Source organism: Stenella coeruleoalba, assembly GCF_951394435.1.
Source record: "Stenella coeruleoalba genome assembly, chromosome: 3".
Lineage (NCBI taxonomy): Eukaryota > Metazoa > Chordata > Mammalia > Artiodactyla > Delphinidae > Stenella > Stenella coeruleoalba.
Genome location: NC_137148.1, coordinates 67,647,386 through 67,666,547, shown reverse-complemented (window position 1 = coordinate 67,666,547; position 19,162 = coordinate 67,647,386). Strand labels below are relative to the sequence as shown.

The 19,162-nt window shown below is 35.7% G+C and overlaps 1 long non-coding RNA gene across 1 annotated transcript in view; it reads left to right on the top strand.

The window, feature by feature from the left end:
- The first annotated feature begins 342 nt into the window (after nucleotides 1–342).
- Nucleotides 343–19,162, top strand: part of LOC307185095 — a 76,020-nt gene continuing 57,200 nt past the window's right edge. The window contains exons 1-2 of the long non-coding RNA XR_013827880.1: nucleotides 343–502; nucleotides 1,085–1,125. This is a non-coding gene — a long non-coding RNA (uncharacterized lncRNA). The remainder of the gene's footprint in view (nucleotides 503–1,084; nucleotides 1,126–19,162) is intronic.

Below are 19,162 nucleotides of genomic sequence, written 5' to 3'. Positions count from 1 at the left end.
CACCATGAGGAAGCCTTCTGCTTGGCCTGAGTGTGGCCCAGGTGGAGTGTGGGATTTCCAAGGAAGGCAAACAGGGCACAGCTGGAGTCCACAAGTTAGGCTTATGCGGCTTCAGGTGTGTGTTGGAGGTGGCGGGGGCTGGGGGAAGAGTAAGAGTAGGTCCTCATGGAGGGGAGTAAGCCGATAGACTAGGATGAGCTAAGGATCAGGGTCAGATCCGAAAACAGCGAAATCCTGCCCGAGCCGCTACCGCTGAAGCCCAAGCTTGCCGCGAGGAAACCTGATCTCGCGCGATTTCGGGAGTTCCACGGGGCTGATGCGGAAATACTGGGATGAGGAACACAGGGTGACCAGGACGCCGGCGGTGCAGGTCTCAGGCTCGTCCCTAAGGGGGTCTAGCTCGTGCCACCTGTCAAGCAAACCCCAATGTTTGTAGCGGCCTCACTACCCCCTGCCCCACTTAGAGTTGCAGAGCAGCCGTTTTTGCCCCATGAAAGGCCAGGTAAGGTTGGGAAAAGGGCTCTGGCCCAAAGGCGGTGCGGGGGCGGACAAGAAAAAAGCTACTCCCCGCCCCGCCCCAGCCCCGCCAAAAAAAGAAACAAAACTAGCGTGTCAATAAATATTTGTGGATTGAATGGATAAATGGATGAATGTTGCATTGTTTACACTTCCACCAAGAATTTCTTGGATTAAATCAGATGACGTGTTTTAAAGAATCAAAGAATTAGTCCATAAATGTACAAAATGTTGGAGGAATAGTGAGAGAACTAATAATTGCTCTAATTTATTTAAAAGAAGAAATTTAAATATTTACATTGATACGACTTTCTTATAACTTTCATTTTGTTCTTGCAAAACCTGGTATTATTCCAATGTTAGCTTTTTAATGAAAAAAGATATTAGTACCTCAGACTGTGCTAGATGATATTGAGTGATAAAGCGACAATTTCCTTCTGCTAAGTATTTGTCCCCTTTCAAGTATATGTTTATTATATAGAAAAATAATTAATTGAAATAAGAGTCCTTCTAAAATAGAAAAAAAAATTAAGTGGGGTCTTTTAACACTAAAATATATCTCAAACAGATCTGCGTCATAATGAGAATCTGCTGTGGGCAGGACTTCTGGTGAGTAGTGATTTATTTACTTTTAATGCACAGAACCTGAATTCAAACATTAATATTGTTTTTTTAAAGAAAACACAGTACATATCTGTTATTATATTGATCTTATTTTTCCATTTATACGTGATTATTTAATGCATCATTTGTTTATCTTCTTTCTCCAACTAAGTAATTGTAAAGTGCCAACTGATTAGTCAAGGAATAAAACAACATTTGATGAAGTGATCAAGTAAGCTTACGGAAAATATGAGGATGAAGGTAGTCCTTGAAGAGGAGGGTTTAGATAGGCAAATAAAGAATTAGTTAGAATTTCAGGCAGAAAACAACATTGTATGCCACTGTGCAGAGTTTCATATGAAAATCAGCTGATTTTTAAAAAAAATTAATTTCATTCATTTATTTACATACCCATCTATTCAACAAGCATTCATAGAGTGCATACCAGGTTCCAGGCATCATGCTAAGCCTTTGGGGTACAGAATAAAATAATGCACACTTATCCACAGTTGTCTCCAAGCAATTCCATTGTGTTCATGATGTATGTGTAACAGATTTAATATACACCTGCATTATGCATTAAATCGTCACAGTCTATAGGAGCTCATCCATAAAGCAGGCTGTTGTTGAGCACATGTTGTAAACAAATGATGTAAAGCTAAGTGAGGAAACACTGACAACTCTTGTGACTTACTGAGTCATTCAAAATGAGCAATGAGCCAAAGCAGGAGTCCTACAGAGAAAGAATCAATAATGATTACATTATTATGCATATTTCCCTAAGACAAGGGTAATAAGCATGTGGCATTCACTTATGTTACTAAATAATTTTAAGGAGCCTTCCCTCCCCTCCCCAAGGACTCTAACATACCTATTTCTGGTACAAAGTAGAGAGCTCTAGACTGCTGTTAACACCATAACTCTGTTAGACTTTTGCTGCCAGTGCATTTTTCAGAATCCATCGGCTCATTTAAACCTTCAGCGGGAAAATGGAAATTGAGCATAAGTTTTACATTAAAGCAATGTTGCACTGACTAGAAGCAATGTGGCATTCCACCATTTCATCAACTGTGCTGTAGCCTGGAAACTTTAAAGGATAAATAAGTAAATTCCTTGTCTTTTCTCCCACCTTACTTTCCAATCCCAAGTCGAATGCTAGCCTCGTTTTTGTTATACTCTTAAAATGATTATTCCCATATCCTTTTAAATTATATTATTTTTTAAAAATATTAGGCTATATCTTTATCTTACTATCTATCCATGATTTTTATTACTCACTATTATCCTTCTCTAGCATTTCCTTAATATATTATTATCAGTAGCAAAGTTACATACTTTCAATAAATGATGGTTTCATAAAATTCAACTATATTCACTAGGGGAAAAAATTAAAGGAGAAAGAAAACAGTAGTGCAGGGTATTGTGGCCAAGTTTTTACTCACTAGGTTTATCCTCTAGGTTGAAATGAAAAACATAATTTTGCTACTCCTTTAGCTATGTTCCCTCATGCCTTTCAGAGACTGAGATTCAAATCCAGGCAGAAGTGCATCCTAGTGATTAAAGATACATATGTATATATGTGTCTATATATATATATATATATATATATATGCATATTTTAGGTTGGCAAAATGTTGATGATTGTTGATGCTGGATGAGGGGTACATTGGCCTTCATTGTATTCTCTGCATTATCATATATGTTTGAAGTTTTCCATATACAAATTAAAACTTAAAATAAAAATGTATGTACACTTACATGATCCTCCAAAGAATAAATGATTATTACAAAAAATCTGGGGAAAAACAAAACTGTGTTTTTCACCCTATCTGTAAAAGTTATCCATATCATTTAGTTTGCTCCTTAGAAAAAATTTAATCTGTTCTATCATTGAAGGAAATAACAGTTGGGATGTTTATGTGTCACCTTGGCTAGGCTATAGTCCTCAGTAAAACACTTATCTAGATGTTTTTGTGAAGGTATTTTGTAGATGTGATTAATATCTATAATTATTTGACTTAATAAACAAGATTACATTAGATAATCTGGGGAGTAGAGTTGATTCTATCAGTTGAAAAACCTTAAAAGCAGGCTTCCCTAAAAGAGAGAGATTCTGCCTGTGTGCTCCTTCAGCTCATGCCACAGAATTCAAGCTGCACTTCTAGATGCCCGCCATGTGGATTTTGGAGTTTCCCAGCCATCTCTTACAATTCCATAATCCAATTCTGTAATTTCTAGGATTGAAAAAGTGAGGAATCATTATAAAGCTTTAGAGATTTTATAAAATTCTTACATTTTTGTTTCCAGGTTCACAAAGTCTACACTGTGTTTTAGATAGAGTTAGGCTAAAAAGTCTACACACTGGCCAAAGTCAAGCATTTTCAAATAGTACAAAGTATAAATGATTTTGTATACATAATTTAAGTGCATGTTGAAATTTAAGAATCATGAGCTAGAAAAGAAGAATTTTTAAGAATGTCTTTTGACAGAGATTTGAATTTTCAAACCATTTTGCCTTTAGGATAACTTTTATTAAATCCCCAATAATGACTAGGTGTCGTTTAGGGAATTATAGACTTGCATACAGGGTTCACACTGTTCTGTTTCAATATTAAATCTCTATTACTTTAATACATATTAATAGAGTTTGACGTAATGAGGAATAAGCAGAGATTCATCTTATTGGTGCAGGAGAAGGGATAATTTCTAATGTTACCAACAGAGGATAAATATATTTATGACTTGACATCCTGATTTAGCTGATGGTAAGAAATGATATAGAGACCTCATTTTACTTTGGCACTTTAATGCCTGAAAATGGGACTCATCAAGATGCATTCCTCACCACTCAGCTTCAAAGAGAAACTTTACACATTCATCTAGATCTCTCTTCAGAATTGGTGGGCACTAAAATAAAAATTAAAGGAATAAACTGCCCCCTTATCACATATGGCAATTGACATTTCTGAGGACCTATAAACCAACACATTCTCTTTTACTAACTTAACATCTGGTTATTGTAGACTCAAATAAATGTCATTCTTTCCTGTTGGCCATTGATTTTACTCAATCTAGGCAATTTTCCATCCTTCTGTTTTGGGATTTACTCCTCAAAATGCCTCCAAATTCTGGACAAGATGAGGATAAGTTGCATTTCCTTTTACACTTCATTAGCTTTAACAAATATGTAGCTGGCACTTACACAAACATCATCTTACCTGCTGTTCTGTTCCTCGCTATAGTGCTTTCCTGCTGTTTTTACAGGTGGCGTTTAGGCAGTGCTGTTCTGAGATATATCATCATTACTGTATCATTGTCACAGACTTGCCGACACAAATCTGGGAACAAAAGTTAACTTGGAAAAATTACAATCAAAATATCCAAAGCTCACAAGGCACAAAATGGAAAATAGTGTATATTTAAGACCACCTTCACCTCCCAAAATCATTGGAAAGAAATCACTGTTGTCTTCTTTCCACCCACGTTATTGTTGCACTATTAAATAGTTTAATGTGAAATCCAGCATATTGGTTAATGCAGTGATGTTCTCTTTTTTTCCCCCTTATAAGGTTAGAGTACACCATCACCAGTACTAAAATAGACCACATTTTGTTCCACCTTTACACATCATTTTGTTGTAGCTGTTTGGACTTTTGCCACTGCTGAGTGTTAACCACAGTGGTTATCACCAGATGTAAACAAATTTTAAGATGTCTCTTTTTAGGATTATCATGAAAATGTGAAACCAGGCATTTAACTTGAAAAAAGTGAAGTCACATGCAAAGTTAAATGTAGATCAACCCTTTATAAAACAAACAGGCAACAAAATAAGACAAACTCTCTTCTCGTTCCTTTGATCAATTAATGAATTTATCCATTAAATAAATCATTACTCCTTCCATGTGCCAGGCCCTGGGGATACAGTATCTTATAAGGGTCCATTGTCCTGGTCTTGCTCTATAGTTAACTTCAGGGTTGGGTTTAGGTCTCACTATGGCTAGCAGTCTGACACAAAAATAAAGGGCCTGCATAGAGGCTAAGGCTCCAAAAATCTGCCCTTTTCACTATCCCCCACTGCCATCCTTTTCCTTCTTTGTCTAAACCCTCTTCCCTGGGACTCTCTGTCATTAGCACATGGGGAGAAATTTCTGGGAAAATATAGCATGACCAGCAGTATCTTGCCCCTGGCAGAGGTTCTCTGGACAGAGATCATGGAACCCTGTTTAACTTAACTGTCCCAGTGTCTGAAACCTTTTGGTATTGCCTATTGTTACTAGAAATTTAGATTATATTCCTTGCATTCTGTGTAATCTCTCAGCTTTCCTTTTGTACTCATGCTAGGTATGACACTACTCACTTGCCCTCATCAGGGGAAAATACCCATTTCTCCCTTATTTTAGGAGCTTCTCTAACAATGAAATAAGAAACAAAAAAGAAATGAGTGAAAAGTGCTCAAAATCGGCCAAAGAAAAAAAATCAACATGGTGTAACATGAAAACAACTGGAGTCAAATGACCATATTAAAAATTCCATATTCTTCATATCCATTGTTTCCGGGCAACTCTGGCTGAAGTTAAATTCTAATTTGCAAAAAAAATGAAAAAGAAAAGCAAAACAAACAAAAAATAGTACTGTCACTGCTAGTTAATGAATGTCATTTTGTTCCATTGAAAATTATTTCATATGTTAGCCAGAAATGAAAATTTTGTCTTTGGGGAGAAAAACAAAAACACCCAGAAAGTTACTGCTGTCCTGCCGCTTAAAATCAGGTGGTCTCCATAGTCAGTGTCAACTCCCCTCCCCCACTGCCAGTCCCACCCCGTTATCTCCCAAAAAATTCAAGCACATGTCCTCTTCTTTTCTGGAAGGAAGGAACATGCCATTTTCAGTGCCTGTGAGTTGCTTCCTCCAGAGAGCCATCAATTATTGATTGTGTGAGATTTCATAAATAAAGCCAAATGTAAGTAGGTGAGTAATCATTCATTTCTGGTGCACCTTGAGAGAACAGTACAGTGATAAGGAAAACAAAACATTGACTGTGTTTCCAGTTCATTCTGTGCAAGTTTAGCAGATGCATGCTTTGTACAGTTCATAAGGATTCTTTCATTGTCAGCTGGGATGTTTGGCGTGTTAAAGCACCCAGGCAAGAAAAATGGCATCTTGAGAGTACCTACCATGTATTAGCAGCTTTATATACTTATATGGGTTACTGTGCCAAACATCAGTTATATCAATTCTTTCTTCCTTTTTTTTTTTTTTTAATAGGGCTTATCTGACTGGTTCTGATCCTGATTATGTTACTTGCTTGCCATGTGACCTTGGCAAGTTTTTAACCACCCATTCCATTTCCTCATCTCCAAAATGGGGATAATAACAGAAAGTTATTTCATAAGACCATTATGAGAACATACAACACATACATTTTATCACTTAGGCCTCAATCAGAAGCAGAACCAATAGAAGATAAAAGCATACATATATATTAAATGCATTTGTTACAGGGAATTGGCCTTATATAAGTGTAGGAATTAATTAAGCAGTCCCCATAAGACTGTTTCCAGATCTGACGCCAGAGCTCGGAATCCACAGGACAGGCAGTCAGGAAAGGAAGATAGATGCAAGGTGGGAAAGATCAAGGGCAGGCTGGAACCTATAAGCTTGAGTTGGGTGCAGCCCCACTGGGGGCCTGAGTCTGGTCTTATTGCTCCTAATCTTAGTGACATGTGTATCCTGCATATGCTGGGGCCCTTTGTCACAGAGATAAACACAAACACCTGGTCCAGCAGTGCGAGCAGCTGATGGGTGATCCTGAGGAGAGAGAGCAATTGCAGGCTCAGCTGCTGCTTCACACCAATGAGGTGAATCAGCTGAACAGCAACAATGTGTACTTTTGGTAAGAAATGGCTGCGGCTTCCAAATCTCCCAAGAATCCTCCTTGTGGCCTCCCCTTATCAGAAACAATAAAAGAAAGTGAATTCTGGGAAATGTAGTTCATCCTAGCCAAGTTGATACATTATAATAGTATTCCACACACACAGGTGGGCATATACCACATATTTGAGTTTTCTTTGACTAACTCATAGTGTCTGTTGTATTATTTTGTTTTATAATTTGCTTATTTTCACCCAGAAGTTTAGTAAGATTCAGGACAGATTTTATGAGTAAAAGGTGGTAGAGAAGACAGCTTGTCAAATTGAAATGAGGTAGTCAGAACAAGTGTCAATTGACAAAGTCACAATTTATAATGGATTTATTATAAACAAAATTCAAAGTTAACAAAAAATTCATTAAAAGTTGAAATTTCTGATCTTTGTAAATCTGAGGCAGCTTCTTTCTCTCTACCAATTAAGATTAAATGTACCCAAGAATATCCCACTTTCAGCTCTCTTCCATAGAAAGTCCAGGAATGTAGTTCCAGCTTCTCTGAGTACTTATTTACTCAGTCATCTTCTAGGAGGATAGATTTTATTTTGAGATAGAGATTCATTTTATACATGGATTCTGTACAGGACCGCTTTATTCTTGCTGAGGGCAAGATTCCTTTGCTGTTGGGGATAGAGTAAACTTACCATTAACTGCTCAATTAAGTTTATCTTCAGTTGAACAAATGTAAATTCAGGTACTCTGACAATATGTTAAATATGTTTAAACTTTCATGATTGTTAGTTTTATTCTTCAGTAGACAGTACTAGCTTTTGTTCTTTAATAGTAATATGGTGACTCTTTAAGTTCTTCTAATTAACTTTTAAAGTTTGGTGCATTTTTTTCCTTTGTGCCTTGGGATCTTCTTGGAATTGAGGAAATTTCACAGTCAAAAGCCCTGAGTGCTTAGAGCAGAATCTCAATGTAGTCTATATAATATCAACTGAGATGTTTTTTAAAAATGAATTCAGCTCATACAGAATGGGATTAAGATTTATTATAAGGTCTTTTATGGAGATCAGGGTCTTCATTTTTTAACAGATCAAGATTTTTTAGGATTACACTTTGAGAACATTATTTTAAAAAATACTGTGTCAAGTTAGGGCTGGCTTTAGAAAGAGAATGATATGTGTAGATATGTATAGATGCAGCAGGAGAAGGAAATTCCCAAAGGGAGTGTGAGGCATGTTGAGGAGATAGCTTTCTCTCTTGTAGAGTTTTGCCTAAGAACATTTGACATCTGCTTGCTTAGTGCATTTTGAGTTCCAGAATCAATTTCCTTCTCTCACATCACAGAGACTCAATGAACCATTTAGTCTGAGGTCTTGCAAATATATCTGAATCTGGGAAACTTTTACTCTTTCCTTCTTTTTTTATTTTTCTCTTTATTATATCCATATTATTTGGATATTCATACTTCTTTTCTCTTTATTTCTTAATTTTTCTTTTGTTTTCTATATCTCCTTACTTTCTCCCAACATCTTCTGTGAAATTTACCCCATATGATCATTCAGCTCACAAATTCATTTTCAGCTATTTACATTCCATAGTTTATCCGTTCTGTTGTGTTATTTATCTCATTAGCATCCAACATGGTAATATTTTCCTTTTCTTGGTTAAATATGCTTATCATGCTTATTTTAATTAGTTGTTCACTGCTTCAATAATTCTTCAGATAATATATATTGTTCAGTTTCCGTTTTTCTTTTGAAATTTTTCTATTCTTCAGTTATTTTGTATTCTGGCCTGTGAGCTCCTATTCTCCTGTATAGCAGCTTTTCTCTTTTGGTGATGTGTGTTGGGAAAGAGCTAAGGACCCACTTCATTCATTTTGTACAAAAATATTTGACATAAATATGTGTCATTAAGGAAAACTAAATTTTAACATATTCTAGGTATTTATATTTTGTTTGGTAGTTTTAATTTTCTGAACTGGTATATATGTTCATAATAATATCTATTAAAAAATAATCAGGGCTTCCCTGGTGGCGCAGTGGTTGAGAGTCTGCCTGCCGATGCAGGGGATGCGGGTTCGTGCCCCGGTCCGCGAAGACCCCACATGCCGCGGAGCGGCTGGGCCCGTGAGCCATGGCTGCTGAGTCTGCGCCTCTGGAGCTTGTGCTCGGCAATGGGAGAGGCCACAGCAGTGAGAAGCCCGCGTACCGCAAAATAAATAAATAAATAAATAAGTAATCAGAGTACCTGTACCAGGCTGTGTGTTAAATATTTGACCTACAGTATCAACTAGGATTGTATTTAATGGCAACAAGCAAATAATTGACTAGTACTGACATAAATAAGAAAATTGTTTAACACAAAAATTCTGGAGATAGGCTGTTTGGGGCTTCTGTAAACTGCAAAAAAGTTTCAAAGGGGACATTGTTCCTTCTGTCTTCTTATTCCAATTTAGCTTTTGGCTTCCATCACAGGATGATAACTGCTGCACTTCTGTTAATCAAAATCATTTTTTGATAATCTACATAGGAATCATGGAGTAGGTCAAAGGATAAAGGGTGAAATGAGATGCTAGGTTAGTTGTGTATTATGTAAACTTTCCTGATAACCTTACCTAATATCTTTCTCTTATATCATATTGGCTAAACTTGAGTACAAAGCCACTCATAGTTGTAAAAGAAAATTGGAGGACCAGGACAGCGAGGGAGCATCCCCGCTTCTATCACCAATGAAAACACAAGAGACAGGGGCTTTGGAAGGCTTCATACATATTACTTCACTGGATCCTTATACAAACTTGGTGAAGTATGTATGCAGCACTTAATACTGGTGCTATGGATTTTTGAATGTTAGAATATTATTATTTCCCATTATTTTCTGATCTTATAAAGGCCAGCATCAGGAAGAATGCCTTAAATATTAAACTTTCAGTTGTGCATGGCTCCAGAAAGCCAAGAATGGAGGCAGCAGAGAGTAATTTACCATAGGAACCATGGAGGAGCTTCTCTGATTTAATTTTGAAAAACAGATATGAGAAGAGGTGAATAAGACAAAATGAGTAAATATAATATGCTATCCTATATGGGATCCTGGAACAGAAAAGGACATTAGGTGAAACCTAAGGAAATCTAAATAAAATATGGACCTTCTGTATTACTAATGTATCAATATTGGTCTATTAATTGTAACCAATGTACCATACTAATGTAAGATGTTAACAGTAGAGGAAACTAGGTGTGGGGTATATGGGAACTCTTTCTGTGGTACCCTATCTTCTTAATTTTTCTGTAAATATAAAACTATTCTAAAAATTAAGTTTATTTAAAAGAAAAAGTAGATCTGTGCAGAGCCAAGACTGAAATGTGTCAGTTATAAGATGTGCCTTGAATTCTTCCATCTACAGGGAGCAGAGTTGACCATGGGCGCCAGCTTATGCACCCTGAAATCCATTGCTCATTTCCTCCCAGACAGTGACTAGTGATGGTAGGGGGATACTAAGCAGGCTTGTTTATAGGAGATATGGGACTCTTCTAATGGGAAATTTTGTTCTGAGAATTCCCTGATGGCCTAACTCAACTTTCTGTAAACTCCACTACATTCTAAGATACTTCTATTCAATCTTCTATCCATCTCTTCTGCACACAGTCTCAGACATGTGTTGCCTCATGGCTCCCTAGATCAAAGCCCCCTCTAAGTTTTCTCTCACTGTTGGGTCTCCTAATAAAGACTTTGCATACTTGATCCTATCTTATCATTTGCTTCTTGGAAGACCTGGACTAACACTAAAACCATGTGATTGCCACATTAGGTGAAAAACAACAACAACAACTTAAAAATTCAACACACATTTGTGAGAAAAACTCTCAGCAAATTAGGATTTTAAAGAAACAACTTTAACCTGAAAAAGAGCATCTGTAAAAACTTAACAGTTAGCATCTTATTTAATAGTGAAATATTGAACACTTCCCCCTTTGATTAGAAATAAGACAAGGATATCTACTCTCATTACTTCTATTCAACATTGTAGTAGAGATCCTAATCATTGTAATAAAGAAAGAAAGAAAAGGATTAAAATCAAAAAAGAATAATGAACACTGTCTTTATAATTATTGGCATGATTGTTTGCATAGAATATCCTTAGGAATGTACAAAACTAGAACTAGAGCTAATATGTGAATTTAGCAAGTCAAAGGATACAAGTTTAATATAAAATACATCAGTTGTGTTTTTATATACTATCAGCAAACCATTAGAAAACATTACTTTTTATTGACGTATAGGTGATTAACAATATTGTGTTAATTTCTGCTGTACAGCAAAGTGATTCAGTTATACATATATATACTTTCTTTTTTTAATGTTCTTTTTCATTACGGTTTATCATACGATATTAAACATAGTTCCCTGTGCTATACAGTAGGACCTTGTTGTTTATCCATTCTAAATGTAATAGTTTGCATCTACCAACCCCAAATTCCCAGTCCATCCCTCTCCCTTCCCCCCTCCCCCTTGGCAGTCACCAGTCTGTTGTCTATGTCTGTGATTCTGTTTCTGTTTCATAGATAGGTTCATTTGTGTCATATTTTAGAGTCCACATATTAGTGATATCATATGGTATTTGTCTTTGTCTTTCTGACTTACTTTACTTAGCATGATAATCTCTAGTTGCATCCATGTTGCTGCAAATGACATTATTTTGTTCTTTTTTATGGCTGAGTAGTATTCCATTGTATACATGTACCACATCTTCTTTATCCATTCATCTGTCGATGAACATTTAAGTTGTTTCCATGTCTTGGCTATTGTGACTAGTGCTGCTATGAACATAGGGGTGCATATATCTTTTTGAATTATAGCTTTGTCTGGAAATATGCCCAGGAGTGGGATTGCTGGATCATATGGTAATTCTATTTTTAGTGAGAAAACATAATTTTAAAATATTTGCAATATTACCAAAAAACATAAAATAATTAGGAATAAATTTGATAAAGTTTTTAGGACCTTTATACTAAAAATTACAGAACAGTACTGAGATGAGTTGTCAGAAACCTAAGAAATAATGTGAAAAATGTGTGTGTAAATTAGAATAGCCAAATCAATTTTCCAAAAAAAAAATTGAAAGATTTATTTTACCTAATTTTAAGACCTACTGTAAATATATAGTAATCAATACAGTGTAGTATTGATGAAAGAATAAGCATGTAAATAAACAAAACAAAATGAATATTTCAGAAATATATGTAAACATGTGGTCAAGTGATTCTTGACTAGGTTGCTAAGGCAATTCCATGGGGAAAGAAAATATTTTTAAACATATAATGTTAAAATAATGACACTCATTATAGAAAAAAATATATCATTGCTCATTGTTGTAGGCAGAATTATGGTCTCCCAAAGATGTCCAAATACTAATCCCCTGTACCTGTCAGTATGTTACCTATGGCAAAAGAGACTTTATAGGTGTGATCTAGGTTAAGGATTTTGAAATGAGAAAATAATTCTGAATTATCCAAGTGGCTCAGGCTAATCACATGAATCTTCAAAAGTGAAGAATTTTTCCTGCCTGAGTCAGAAAAAGGTGTCACATGAAAGGGACTCTACTAGCCATTGCTGGCATTGAAAGTTGGGAATAAAGGGCCACAAGCCAAGGAATGTGGACATCCTCTAGAAGTCGTAGGTGGTCCTCGGCTGACAGCCAGCAAGGAAACAGGGACTTCCATCCTGTAACTGCAAGAAACTGAATTTTGCCAACCACTGAGGTGAGTAAGGAAATAGATTCTCCCCTAGAGCATCCATAAAGGAATGCAGTCCTCCAAAACCTTGGTTTCTACCCAGTGAGATCCATGTCAGATTTCTGACATCCAGAACTTTAAGATAATGAATTTGTATTGTTCAAGCCACAACATATTTTATTATGACAGCAATAGAAAATTAATGCAACCATATACAAAAAAGCTAATTTGAAATGTATCAGAGAATTCAATATAAAATTAAAAAAAGATGAAAACTCTTAGAGGAAGGCATAAAGGAAAATCTTTACATATTTGGATAGGCAAAGATTTCATAGAACACAACAAAAGCATGAAACATAAAAGAACAAAAAGAATAACAAAATTCAAATTTATCCAAATTAGAAATGTTTTCTCTTTGGTAATCACCATTAAGAAATCAACAAGGTAAGTCTCAGATTGGTAGAACATATTTACAATATATATACCTGACAAATGATATAAGATAAATACTTAATAAATCAAAAGCCAATTAAAATAGTAAAATATTTGATCAAAAGACATATAATATGGCCAGTACTTACACAAAAAATATGCTCAACCTCATTTAACTTTCATGGAGTTAAAAATTAAAACTACAATTACATACTACTCACATCTATTAGAATGGCTTACATTAATGAGAGTGACCATGGCAAGTGTTGGTGAGATGTAGTGGAGCTGGACTCTAATACACTGCTGGTGAAAATGTAAAATGGTACAACTACTTTGGAAAACCCTTTGTCAGTTTCTTAAAAAGATAAACTTGTACCTACCATAGGACCCAGCCATTTCCCTTTCTAGATATTTCCCCAAGAGAAATAAAAACATACATCTACACAAATAGTTGTACAAAAAAATGTGTACAGAAGCTTTATTCATAAAGACAAAGTGGAAAACAGTCCGAATGTCTATCAACAATTCAGTGGACAAATATAAAATGATAAATTCATACAACTGAATACTCCTCAGCAATAAAAAGGAAACAGCTATGATACAACAACATGGATGAATCTCAAAATCATTATGCCGACTGAAAGAAGACAAAAACACAGAAGTACATATTGTAAGATTCCATTTATATAAAAAAAACTAATATATAGTGATAGAAACAGATCAATATTTCTTGCTGCTGGAGTGAGGAGGGAATTATGAACTACAAAGGACTATGAGGAATCTTTTGAAGAAGATGGAAAAGTCTGTATCTTGATGGTATATGGTTGTAATTCTGGGCAAAAGAATTTGCTGTAGTTTGAAAAGCATGAACTTTAGAATCCAGCAGGCCTGGGTAGAAAACTTGTCACTAGAACTTACTAGCTTTGAAATTGTAAAGGACTTATTTAACTCTCTGATTTTCAGCTTAATCATCTCTAATAACATGGAAAAATATTCTGACAAATGTTGTTTTGATGTTTAAATAAAAACACATTAAAATGCCTAACAAAAAATCATGTACATTTTAGGTTGTTATAATATTTTTGTGAAACTTGCCTTTTTTTTTTAATTGGGTTGTTGACACAAATTATGAATGACTTCAGATATCAATTTGTTTAATAATTTATAGTTTTACATAATTTAAATCATTTAAAAATTAAAAGGTCTTATGTACTTTCATTATAAACCCTACTAACATTTTATCTGTGTTTAAATGAGCTTGCAAATCATTCCTCCCATCTTCTAGCAGTCTTGTTCCTGATTTCCTCATATTCAACTGCCAAGATCTTAATTGTTTCTAATAGAATGCAATGTGCTTAGCCACCTTGGTCACGGCCATGATCAATTCCAGTGCCTTGTACTATTTGTCTCATACATTGGAGACTGCTAAGAATTGGAATTATAAGATCATAAATATGAGAATGGGTTAGATATTGTTAGTAATGTGTTAAGCAACCATTGCATTTACATCTGAGCTGCTGTATTCAATAAATATACTTCTGTTCTAAGAATATTATTGTCCTATGAACTCAATTTATTTTACCCTGTGTAGGTTATTAGAGGACATCAGGAGATTTTCACTTTTATTCTATGACTCATATCTCACAGAGACATCCATTAAATTATCTTTCAAGGTGCAATTTAAGTAACAACTTCTCTTCAAACTTCCCCTGGTCCTCTCTGCAAAAAAAAAGAAAAACATGGTAATTAAGTAATAAGGCCTTTAAGATATATAATCCATGCCCTTTATTTAGGAAGTAGTTAGGGAAGTAATATTACTTGTCTAAAGAAAACAGCCATATCGTGTCAAAGCTAGGACTGGGATAGAAGTTCGTGTTCCCTTACAATTCAGTATTCACTCACTGCACTATATTGACATTTTTTACATCTTCTGAAATAATATAGCCATTTGTTTTTCTATTTATTTTTCTACTTAGCCATGTACATTATTTAGAATACAGAATTTTATGTTGTAAATAAGAAATGCTCCAAATGGTGACGTAAATAATAGCTATTTATTTCACTCATGTTTCAAATCAGAGTTGAACTTTCTGGCATTTGTTGGCTGATGTCCCCATCCTCCCTCATATGTGGTTTCCATTTTGGAATCCAAGATGACTGTTCAGCCTTTGCCATAGCCCAAAGAGTGTGAAAGGGTGAAGATGAGTGACAAGAAAGCAATTTCCTTTAGGGTGACCATGCACAAGTTGCACACATCACTTTGTCACATATTCTGTTGGTTTCATGGTCACAGCTAGAAGCATGAGAAGGGGCAAGTAGAATCTCCAGCTGGTTGATTGATTCTCGGTAAAATCAGGAATTATATCATGAACGAAGTGAAGAATGCAAAGTGACAAATAATTTGTGGTGTCTGTCACAGAATACTTTATATGAGGACCTACCATCTGTTTTTCTGGCAAACCCTAAAGAATCTTGAAAAAAAATTACTTTATCATATCGCTGTGAGCATAGAAAATTACATCATAAATTTACATAGTTGCGAAGGTTATAAATCCCAGCACATTACACATATTGATATTTTAAATTATGTTTTGATATCCAGTATCATCTGTTTAAAAATAAACTAAAAAGAGGTAAAACTGTCACTGTTTGCAGATGACATGATACTATACATAGAGAATCCTAAAGATGCTATCAGAAAACTACTAGAGCTAATCAATGAATTTGGTAAAGTAGCAAGATAAAAAATGCACAGAAATCTCTTGCATTCCTATACACTAATGATGAAAACTCTGAAAGAGAAATTAAGGAAACACTCCCATTTACCATTGCAACAAAAAGAATAAAATACCTAGGAATAAACCTACCCAAGGAGACGAAAGACCTGTATGCAGAAAACTATAAGGCACTGATGAAAGAAATTAAAAATGACACAAAAAGATGGAGAGATATACCATGTTCTTGGATTGGAAGAATCAACATTGTGAAAATGACTCTACTACCCAAAGCAATCTACAGATTCAATGCAATTGCTATCAAACTACCAATGGCATTTTTCACAGAAGCACAACAAAAAATTCACAATTTGTATGGAAACACCAAAGACCCTGAATAGCCAGGCAATTTTGAGAAAGAAAAATGGAGCTGGAGGAATCAGGCTCCCTAACTTCAGACTACAAAGCTACAGTAATCAAGACAGTATGGTACTGGCACAAAAACAGAAATATAGGTCAATGGAACAGGATAGAAAGCCCAGAGATAAACCTACACACATATGGTCACCTTATCTTTGATAAAGGAGGAAAGAATATACAGTGGAGGAAAGACAGCCTCTTCAATAAGTGGTGCTGGGAAAACTGGACAGCTACATGTAAAAGAATGAAATTAGAACACTTTCTAACACCATACACACAAAAAAACTCAAAATGGATTAAAGACCTAAATGTAAGGGCAAACACTATAAAACTCTGAGAGGAAAACAGAGCACTCTGTGACATAAATCACAGCAAGATCCGTTTTGACCCACTTCCTAGAGAAATGGAAATAAAAACAAAAATAAACAAATGGGACCTAATGAAACTTAAAAACTTTTGCACAGCAAAGGAAACCATAAACAAGACAGAAAGACAGCCCTCAGAATGGGAGAAAATATTTGCAAACGAAGCAACTGACAAAGGACTAATCTCCAAAATATACAAGCAGCTCATGCAGCTCAGTATCAAAAAACAAACAACCCAATCCAAAAATGGATGGAAGACCTAAATAGACATTTCTCCAAAGAAGATATAGAGATTGCTAACAAACACATGAAAGGATGCTCAACATCATTAATCATTAGAGAAATGCAAATCAAAAGTACAATGAGGGGGCTTCCCTGGTGGCGCAGTGGTTGAAAGTCTGCCTGCCGGTGCGGGGGACACGGGTTCGGGCCCTGGTCTGGGAGGATCCCACATGCCACGGAGCGGCTGGGCCCGTGAGCCACAATTACTGAACCTGCGCGTCTGGAGCCTGTGCTCCGCAACGGGAGAGGCCCCGATAGTGAGAGGCCTGCGCACCGTGACGAAGAGTGGCCCCCGCTTGCCGCAGCTGGAGGGGGCCCTCGCACAGAAACGAAGACCCAACACAGCCTTAAATAAATAAAATTTAAAAAAAAAAAAAAACTACAATGAGGTATCACCTCACACAGGTCAGAATGGCCATCGTCAAAAAATCTAGAAACAGTAAATGCTGGACAGTGTGTGGAGAAAAGGGAACCCTCTTGCATTGTTGGTGGGAATGTAAATTGATACAGCCACTATAGAGAACAGAGTGGAGTTTCCTTAAAAAACTACAAATAGAACTACCATACGACCCAGCAATCCCACTACTGGGCATATACCCTGAGAAAACCATAATTCAAAAAGAGTCATGTACCCCAATTTTCATTGCAGCTCTATTTACAATAGCCAGGACATGGAAGCAAGTTAAGTGTCCATTGACAGATGAATGGATAAAGAAGATGTGGCACATGTATACAATGGAATATTACTCAGCAATAAAAAGAAACGAAATTGAGTTATTTGTAGTGAGGTGGATGGACCTAGAGTCTGTCATACAGAGTGAAGTAAGTCAGAAAGAAAAACAAAAACCATATATTAACACATGTATATGGAATCTAAACAAAAAATGGTTCTGAAGAACCTAGGAGCAGGACAGTAATAAAGATGCAGACGTAGAGAATGGACTTGAGGACACGGGGAGGGGAAGAGTAAGCTGGGACGAAGTGAGAGAGTGGCATGGACATATATACACTACCAAATGTAAAATAGCTAGCTAGTGGGAAGCAGCCGCGTAACACAGGGAGATCAGCTTGGTGCTTTGTGACCACCTAGAGGGGTGGGATAGGGAGGGTGGGAGGGAGACACGAGAGGGGATATGGGGATATATGTATACGTATAGCTGATTCACTTTGTTATACAGCAGAAACTAACACAGCATTGTTAAGCAATTATACTCCAATAAAGATGTTAAAATAAAAAACAAACTATATGAGATACAATACTAGGTATAATCTTTGTATATATTTCTTTCCATAAGGAGTGTTCAAGTTTATACAGAGAAAAAAAAATACACATTGTAGAACTATACATAAAATTTAGATAGGTTTGGTGTTAGGAAATTTTGAAATTGATAAAGCTCATCATTAATATCTTTAAATTTCCTTTTGGTACTATTTCCCAATTTCCTCAAATTATTTTCTCTCTCTTCACTATGCATAATAATCTTCAGACTACCAAATAAAAATTCTGGTCAAAACTCTCAGTCTTTTCCATCGTGAGAGAGGAGATGAATTAATACAGTGGAATGTTTAATATGCTACACTTTCTAGCAGTATATATGAGGTTCAGCTGAACCAACCAGAGAAAACACTGTTTACACCAATGGAATAATTGCTCCTGGTGGAACTTCAGACACCATAGGCAACCACTTGCAAGGAAGGAGAAGTTTTGAAATCCTAAAATCACTGGGGCATTGTCTTGCTGGCTACTCTGTATATGTATAATGCCTGTCTGAAAGCATAGAATAAAATGGTAGAATTTACAATGTAAATTATGAAGCAAAGAAGAACAGGGAACAAATATAATAGTGAATCTTCAAATAGTCTAGAAAAGCTTCCTGCAAAAAGAGAGATTTGGATAGTTCTTTAAGAACAGATATTCTTTGAACAATTAAAGAGAAAGAAGGACTTGGGAAGAGAAAGGGCATTCAGGTAGAGGAACAACAAGCACAAAGAATAAGCATGGCAGGTATGGGGGGCAATATGCTTTTCAAGAATAATTTAAATTAAAACATAGTATGTTCGCCAGTAGCTCTTGTTAGATATAGATGACTTTCACAATACCTAATGTAGAATGACTACTAAAAATGCACAAAAATTTAACTAAATATTTTCTCATGTTAAAAATCTACCTAATGTACAAAAAAGACAGAAAACACTTGTGATATTTGATCATTTTCATGGT